The following is a 10,216-nucleotide window of genomic DNA, read 5'->3' as shown; positions in this document are numbered from 1 at the left end:
TAGGAATCATTGTAGAACGATTTAATGCTATTTCCCGACCTTATCCGAAAAATGGACTATCAAATTATTTGGCATTTAAAAAACAATCGAAAGATATCTTAAATATCTTTAGCTAATAAAAAGTTCCAGTAGAGCGATTTCAAACTTTCATGACAGACTATAGCTACGTGTAGTTTAGTTCCATTCTAAAAGTCTATTAAAAGTTTGGGAAGGGGAAGAATCACCTCAACCGGACCGTGGGGAAACAAAATTTTTTTCTCTTTGTAAAGGAAGTTTAAATTTTATTTTTCATGTATAAAAACCTTTATGCTATAAAAAAGAATGAAAAAAGTAAGAAGGAAAATATTTTATATTATTTATCCTAAAAAAATGTGTACATTAAAACTTGTTATACCGACGACCAGTATAAGACGGCAACCTGTTTTAGACGAATATATTTGGATACTCCAATATTTCATCGTCAACTTCTACTTTATAAATGGACCATTTGCGTAACGTGACCAGCAATCGCTTTTTTTCATCAAGATATCAATAATACCTGTGTTAGATGACCATATTTTTTTCAAAGCAAAAACAAATGCATCACAAAACAATTGCATTTACATTGCTGGTTGCGTAACTCAAAGATCACAGGGCTTTCATAATTTCAAACAGTTTCTTGAATTCCACAAGTTGTAATGAAGTCTGAGACTTCCATGTCAGACTCTGGCAGTCTGACTTGAGGTCTTTCATAAAATCTTCTAGGACGATGGCTTTTTTAAGTCACCGGAGTGGTCATATTATGCAGATTTGGCTGTATGTCGCCAATGCAATATCAGTTTCCGTTCTTCAATTTTTGTAGAATGTTTTTTGTTGCCTAAAGTCATGTAACTTATATTTCGAACAATATAATTAACTTGGAGTATACGTCATGTCGCGTTTGGTACCGTGAAACAACAGCCAATACGGGTAAAATTATTAACAAAATATAAATTTGTCTGACTCCAATGTTATCTTGAATTCCCTAATTGCACCATTCAGCATAATTTGCACTGCGTCACTTCATTATCGACAAGGGAGAGATATGGAACGCCAATTGGATTCCAACAATTTCAGATAAAATGACAATACTTCTAGGGCAACATTTTGTCCAGGATAGACTTTTGCCTTCCTAACTTCCATAATCAACTAATATATTGATTATTTTTACTTTAGTATATAGCAATTGACCTTACTACTCATAAGAGTTAAAATGCAGGAAAATAGGAAAAATGCTGAAATAATAGTCGGAAAGAGGTTCATGTCCATTTTTCTGCGTCAATCGACGGACAAAATTTCATCAAATCAAGGCAATTGGGGTTAATATTAGTAACTGTCATTAAATAGATGATAGCTGTAGCTGTCGAATCCTAGAATAAACTCGCTCGTTCATGACATAATAGTACTTAGATTACTCAATGACAATGACTGATCAGATAAGTGGTAATATTTTCAAAATTAGTAATTGTCTTATTTTATACGCGTTGCAACCTGCCGGAGTTTTGAGGCCTTTAACATACTTTCAGCATCACAATCTATTGATACAGATTAATACATTATCTATAGTTAAACATTATATTTACCAACTTTTTTTACATCTGCAGATAACATTTATAGCATTTTGGTAGCCTTTGTTTATTTGCCGAAACAAGAATACAAATCACCTCAAAAAACATGATGTAAAAATGTATTTTCAATAAAAGATCGAATTAAAAGTTTCTTCAAATTAAAAGTTCTAAAAGCATATAAAAATTCTGTACAAACACGAAACATGCAACACCTTGAAAAATACATATGAAACGTTTTTATTCTGTTTTATTGATTATTATTGTACTTCTTTTCTCTCCAAATCTTTTGTTATATGAACAATGACATAAATAGCTACTTAGAACGAAATGAATTGTCACTTGCTGGGAATGTTCTGAAAGTTGAACAAAGTGTTAGGTTAAAATACTTGTGTAAACAGGTGGAACATCTAGTTTAAATGATGGCATCCGAATCGGAAAACCATAAGCCAACCGAGAAATAAACACAATGGAAAACATTACTACGAAAGATAACACAACTGAAGCAACCCGCAAAATTTGTACAAGGAAGCTATTATCACAATTTACTGAAAACACTACAGCTCATGGCTTCGCCCAGATACCATTAACAAAAAATACCTGGATTAAGTTATTTTGGTTGTTTGCAATCATACAGGTTTTTTCTTTCAAATGAAACCTTTAATATTGCGATACATAAAGAAACCTGTCATCACAAAGTGTACCAAACTACTAATAATGTATTGATATTTCCCGTCGTTACCATTTGCAATATGAATCCTATCAGAAAACAAGAAGCTGATGCATTCTTCAATAGCAGCGCTAATGTACCTAATGCGAGTGACAAAAAACAATATTACCAAGTCATCATTCTCACAAAGTGTGCAAATGTATGAAATTGCAACAGGAGAAGGAATAAATATCGAAAACAAGCGTAAAATACTTTCAAATTTAAGTTACGAATTAGAAAATAAAATGTTTGAGTAAGGGCATCAGTTTGAGGATATCGTTGTAAGTTGCACTTGGATATTTTATTACGACTGCATGAATTCACGTTTCTGGAAACAATTTTGGCATTGGAAATATGGCAATTGTTTTTCTTTTAACAGTGGTTATACTCAAGATAATAAAATTATTCCTCTGTTGACAATTTCCGAATCCAATACTAACGTTAATCCAATGTTAACATTAAAGATGAATATAAATCTAGAAGAATATTATTCACCTTTGACACAAAATGCTGCTATACTTCTACATGTTGGTGACCAGAATATTGCAAACAGTTTATCTCACGCCCACTATCTATCTCCTGGCTTTTCACATTTTATTTCTATGGAGAAATATAAACGGAAAAGAGCTGACCTGTTTAAAAATAACACTTGCATCAAGCACTATGAAGCTGATTTGGTGAAACAGTCACACAATGATCAAGGAGTGATCAAGAAATACTCCAAACATATGTGCATGAATGTTTGCGCTGCTCAAACAACAATAAAGAAATGCTCGCCAAATTGGTTGCCTTCCTTAAACAGCAGTAGGCGGTGTGGTTTCAAGGATGAAAAATGTGTTTATGCTGTAGACCATGATTAAATGACCAACAACTTGAGATGTCTTAGTGCATGCCGGTTACCTTGTAAAGAAACTGACTATAAATTAAGCATATCATCGGCTAAGTTTCAATTGAATGAAAATGCAACGGTGCAAAAAAATAAATTGACAGCTTTATTTTTTTTTAAGAAGCCGGAAACAGTTGTCATGGAAGATGAAGAACACTACATGATTGAGAATTTATTAAGCGACATAGGTGAACAACTTGGGTTATGTCTGCCGTTTCAGTATTGGCTTTAGTTGAGATAATATTTTTCCTTGCATATGGTGTGCATATTTTCAGTGAGAGGACAGTGATAGGACGCTAATTCGACAAAAAAATGTGACATCTTGAATATAACTATTATTTTTATCATATGCTCTCACATAGAATACAAGAAATTTAATGTGTTCTTTAAATATCCTGTAAGAACGTGAAAGTGATTGGGAACCACTAGCGAATGTAAGACATGTCGTTCAATAACAATTAAATTATGGCCAAGCATTTACAATGTTTGGTATTAAGAAGAGTACAAAGATTTACATATGCACAAAAAACTTCATCAGGATTAAAGTATTTAAGCCTATTAACACTGTCTATTCATTATACAGTCGTATCCTAACTTATTTATACTTTTCCCTACTTTATTTATAAGTAAAGTTCATTTATTTGCGTCATTAGAAAGATATCGAAACGAATTTATAAACCATGATCGTTCTTTAAAAATTTTACACACCATTTTTTTTCCGAAAAAAAATCGTTGAAGAATTAAGGTCGATTCCCACGGCGTTAACCCTATTGGCACCGAGAGGACGCTTTTGCAGTTGTTGTTAGAAGTCTAATATCATATTCACTATATGTTTTGTGTGCGCACGGTACACAAGAAAGCAGACGAAACTATGCGAACACAGGGGACGGTAGAATAAAATACGGTACATCGGTCGGTCTAGTGCAGTATGATGATGACGTTTCATAGCTTAAATACGAACAGAAAAAATACAAAGATACAAAAAGGTAAACACACATAAATAAATACAAATATAGCCTGTGTCGATAGACATAACACTAACTATTGCGTCGTTTACTGCGCTTGCTTCCTTTATGCTGCTTGAAAAATCTCTTTACGTTAAGATTTTAATCAAGAAATACGATATTTTCGATTCTCACTTTTACCACACGCTTGTCCTATTCGTACGGAGATTAGAAGCAATGTGAAAAGTGCGCGAAAAAACTATAAAAACCCAATTAAAATTAAAGTGACGTGACGGATCTCCATCTCCGAGACGGATATTCATCGTTTATGTTCAAAACACTATATGTAGCTAATCACTTGAATATATATTATTGCTTACTTGTCCTTCATTTTTTAGTTGTATAGAAGCAAAAGTATTTAATTATTTACAATGCCTCCTAAGAAAGTATGTATTACGGCCGAAGAGGCAGCGGCACATATTCCTACATTTGTCGAAGAACACAATGATGATAACGATAGTGAAGAAGAAGCGGTAGATTTGAATGATCTAAATGGAGATGATGGTAAGCTAATATTTCTCATTCCTTATTTTATATGAGGCTGTATTTCCAGTGATACACAGCAGTACTGAAAATATTGTTTTATTTTAGTCGAAGAGATGGAAAAGTAGAAGGCGGAAAAGTAGAAGACGAAGACGGTGAAGATAGAGAAATAGAAGACGAAGAAGTCGAAGATGTACAACCGGAAGGACTGCGAAGACGTCAATTGACGAAGAATCGATTAGTCAACGGTATTCTGCACTTGACATGAACAATTACAAACCCTATCCCATTCAGGTGCGGCATAACGAAATAGAAGGGGTTGTGGAGATTGATCGTAACAGAGATAACGATGTTACGTATGCATTTGTAAATCAACCGCCAATAAATAACCTTGGCCGTCTCGACCGTGTCAATATCATTACTGGCAGACAAGGTGTACAGCCAAAAGCGAAAAATGCCAAAACAAGTCGAGAAGCTTTCCAATTGCTTTTTTCTCCTGATATGGTAAGCAGCATAGTGGAAAAAACGAATATGAAGATCAATCGGCTGATTGATAAACTTCCAGAAAACTTTTTGGAAGTAAATTTCTGTTATAATTTTTTTAAAATCACAAATGATATTTAAGTGAATGTTGTTATTGGACTGATCTTATATCGGGGGATGTACCAGCTAAATACACTAAATGTTGAGAAACTGTTTTCGAATGAATATACCCCACCAATATTTTCTGCGACAGTGTCGAGAAGTCGTTTTACTTTTATTTTGCCCAACCTATCATTTGACAATGAAAGTACGCGCGACGAACGATGGAAGTTTGATCGATTTGCAGCATTTTGAATCATTCAACAACGAATGTATGACTTCTGTTGTGCCAGGAGATTATTTGTCATTAGATGAAACTTCATATCCAATGCAAACTCAGATTGGATTCAAGCAGTAGAATCCTAATAAGCCTGCAAAATACGGATTATTGTTCAAAGCTGTCAATGCCTCCCGCTATCCGTACACCTTCATTGCTACGCCATATAGTGGAAAGCCTGTGGAAGAAGGGGTACGTACTACATTCAAGGAACTGAGAATATAGTGAATTATTTGGTAGAAAGGCTAAAGAGTAAGGTTCAGTTGAATGGGAGAAACATATCCTCCGACAGATTGTATACCTCACTTTGCTTGGAAATGTGGTTGTACGAAAAGAGCATAACTAGTATTGGTACACTACAGATCAACCGTAAAGGTATTCCAACAGACCTCAAAGAAGTAATAAATAGGGAGCAATTGGCAACAGAGGTGTACTGGCAAGAAGATGGACCACTTACAATAATGTCATACGTTTTAAAAACATCAACGGGGAAAAAATGTACTGATGCTGACAACGACCAAACCAATTATGGGTCTCACGAAAGACGACAAGAAAGAAAAGTTTGGAAATATAAATTGTATGGTTTACAAAGAGCGGAACCGACATTGTTGACCAGCGAATGGGATTTCTTACATGTAAATCGAATTTGAGAAAATGGACAATGGCCGCATTCGCATATTTATTGGACATGGCGCGGGTGAATTCGTCAACGATAGTTGCATTGAACACTGGGACGGATTCGTTGAAACAAGATTAATTTAAATATGTTTTCGACCTTGTTATGCTGCTGGCGAAACCTTTCATAGAATAGAGAAACACAGAAAGGTTGAGTTGGCTCGTGAAAAGCAAAATTGCACTGATTATTGGACGTCCTCCACAGCCAGAACTGCCCGGGTTAGGGCCAACATTGAGCGACACGAGAGGAAGATGTTACATTTGTCTAGAGGAAGCTTTTGGTGGAGGTTACACGAAAAAAAGGAAACTTTTATCAAGTAACCGATCTATCTGCCAGGGATGTTTCGCTATAGATGCAAAACTCGTTTAGTGCAAAAATGCAAAACATGTAACCAAAGATAACGAAAAACTTGGCTATATATACACGACATATATTGTATGTTTATGTTCCTTTTTGTTTATATTTCCTGATTATACTATCCTTTATGAAGTCAGAAAAAGATATCAAACTTGTTATATTCATTATGTACAAGCAAAATTTGAAAATGTAGGTTTTTCGGCCAAAATTCTTTTTTCTGGACATACCTCGAATAAAAATATGCCGTAGAGGCTATAATTATAATAATTTTTCATATTTTTTTTCATATTATGGTAGTAATATGGTTAAATACCCCCTTGCCAAAAAATAGATTCATAGCACACTCCAATAAAAAATTATCTGGGGGGGGGGGGTGGGTCGTTAAAGCGCCCTCTCGGTGTTACACCAGATTTTTTCACTCGGTACTCGGTCCAATTCGCTTCGTGTAAATCCCTGTTTGAGACTGAACTAAAAAGTATCTGTGCACGTTGACACTAAAAGTGTTTTGGCCTGAAAACACCCTGTTTTATCGCTATATTGTACAGAATACAACGTAGAAGTATAAAGAAAACATGCAGATTTACGTCGGCTTTTTTATCCTAACATTTCTGCAAATTAGCCACGATAAAAATATAAAAATGTATTGATTTCAAAATTAGCGTCTAACAAGCATTAAAGTGGCGCGTATTGAGCGTTCATGCTCATAATCATATCCAATAGGCACCGAGCGGAAACAAAGTGTAATAAGTGGCAATTTGTCATTGATTATAAATTATTTCAGCTGTGATTTCGTAAAGTAAAATTTCACCTAATCCTACTGTTTCTTCTTAATTGGTAAATGATTTAACCTTAAGGTTGGGTCACGAACATACCATTTCTCTACATATCAAAACCTGTACAATAAAAACAAAAGAATTTTTATCAAAAGGCTTTTTGACTTCACAGAAACAAGCAGCATAACGTTTCCGGTTTTCGTTACAGCAGTAGGATTAATTTATGTTATTACCCGGGTAAAAGGGCGCCATCGATATTTTCGAAGATCGCGCAATGTGATTGGTTAGAGCTTACGTCATACTGGGAAATATTCCACGGTATTGCCCGCTACAATAGCAAACGTGTTTGAAGTTTAAATATGGTAGCATTAAATGTAAATAAACACGGAAAAAAGTAAACAAAACGAGAAACATAAGTGAAACTTACTTTTATCTTTTAAAGAATTCTATGTTGTAGCTACAATAAATGTTATGCTTATACGATATTCGATTTTAAAAAAGTATATTTTTTGTTCGAATGTGCGTTCCATATGGAAATAGTTTCTATCAAGACATGGTTTCTACATCCTGCTTATAATGTTATATTTTTGTTGTAAAATGCAGTACCCGGATAATAATCCATATAATAACTGTTTATTTCGGGCAATACCTTCGAATATTGACCTCTGTCGCGTGTTGCCCTCACAAGCTCGGGGAATACTTTGACGTCGGTCAATATTCTCCGGTATTCCCCTCATTAACAGTTATTATAGGGTTATTATGCTTTTATTTTGCGTGATAGAGCTATGACAATTTTGTAAATATTTCGCTGGAGGGAATATACATATTATTTAGTCATGGAACATTAAGATATGCGGTTCTATTTTTTTTCCTTTGGTCAAGATTTATAAAATTCATAAAATAGTTATATGTTGAAATCTCCAATTAAACATCATATACAGCCCCTTTTAGCATGAGAGATTTCTTTGTTTTCGACAATGTTAATTGGCAGCAGTTCTCGCAACCGCGATGAAAGTAATACGAGCTACGGTGATGATGCGACATCGAATTTTTTCTTGTTACCGTGATCTTTCACTACGTAAAAACTATTTGCGTTTTTAGCTTAACAATACATTGTAAGCTATATAAGGCTAACAACTGTTGCGGTAAAGTCTGAATTCTGTCTTTGACGTAAATCGTATAATAAATTTAACTCAGAAAAGATTAGTTAATATTGTAATAAAAAGGTATAAATAAATGATCCATGTATATTCGTATGTACTTAAAAATAAAATATGCAGTGGATAGTAGAACCAATGCATATTTTATTTTTAAGAACGTTTTGCATTGGAAGAATATATCAACTAAACAGATCAGAGTCGATGTGTTTTAAGTAACTTAATTGGAATAATGAATCGACTCACAGAAGAACAAATTCGCGAATACAATAATGTATTTCGCGAAAAGGATAAACATAACAGAGGTTACATTACCAGTCATCAGCTTCGGCACGCATTGAAAACAATTGGTTATAATTTAACGGATAGACTGATGGATATACAGAAAATTTTAATCGACGAAGATGGAAATGGTCATGTAGAATTTGAGCAATTTGTCGGTCTTATCGATAACTTGGAAACGGAAAAAAGAAACACAGAAGAAGGTCTAAAGCAGTTTCATTATTAGGTTTTGTTTCTATTTTAACTCTTGACCTTCCTCCTACCTTTTTGGGCAGAATTTCTTTTTAAAAAAACAATTAAAAAATCTGCTTTATAAAGCACGAAAGTTTTTATTCTTTTAGCCAGAGCAGCATTCAACGCATTTGATTTCCTTGGTGAAGGATACGTTGCTGCCAAAGACATCAAAGAAGCTTTGACTCAAGTTATGGAAAAGAGCGATGAAAAAGAAATTCATGCTATTATCAAGCATTTTAGGTAAACAGAATCTAATTTTAGCAAATTTTAAGACCGAAATTTGTATTAAAATTTGTTTAAACTAGTCGTTAGCCCGTGGAAAATCCACGGGTTCGCCCGTACTTTTGATACCTTGCGTGCTTCTCGCTATTGCGCAGCTAAGCTACCATTTTGCGTGACAAACAGACGGACAGACGGACGGACGGACGATGTCATGTCAAGGTTAGCAAAAGCAAAGAATTGATAATATTTAGAGATAATTTTTTTAAATTTCATAATCTGTTTTTAAGATACAATCTGTTTTATAAGTTGAGTTTTGATGATTTTCATTATTTTCAATAGCTTTTACAAATTCTCTTAATAACATTTTGAAAGTCAAACCTCAGGATTTTAATGCTTTTTGTGAAGCCATTCTCATATCTACAAGGACCTAACAAAATCATCAAAGTTTCATGCATAGACGATTTTTTTCACTTGCAGGGGGAGGAGATGGCTGGGGTGTGGTATAGTGCCGTTTTTAATGCACACCTACAAAAACTTCGGTCCGTTAGGGTTAAAAAAGAACATGGGTTGCAAAGACTTAGTGCAGAGTCTTGAAAATAAATTAGTATCGTGAAAGACATAACAACCGACGTCCAAAGTTTATATTTCTCAAATAACTACCAAATTTCGGACTCCAAATAGAAGTTACTAATGCCTTTGTGTGTTTTTAGGTTGGAGAACAACAGGAAAGTCAGCTTTTCAGAATTCAAGAATATGATGTTTATTCCAAGGGAAGATGAATAAACTTGTAAAAAAAAACATTTACTTTATAGCAAATTGACTAGTATTGATAGTAAAAATTTCAGACAAAAAATGTTCCTTGTTACTTTCTTTATATCAAAGCTTCTTATAACAATAACTGTGAGTACATCAGGATCGTTAACCCTGTAGAAAACGTGCGGAAACTTGGCCTCCCTAATGGACTGGAGTTATAAGTGGGGCCGTCACACCC

Source organism: Hydractinia symbiolongicarpus, chromosome 12 (genome assembly GCF_029227915.1).
Source record: "Hydractinia symbiolongicarpus strain clone_291-10 chromosome 12, HSymV2.1, whole genome shotgun sequence".
NCBI lineage: Eukaryota > Metazoa > Cnidaria > Hydrozoa > Anthoathecata > Hydractiniidae > Hydractinia > Hydractinia symbiolongicarpus.
The sequence above is the reverse complement of the archived record's forward strand: the minus strand, read 5'-3'. Positions refer to the sequence as shown.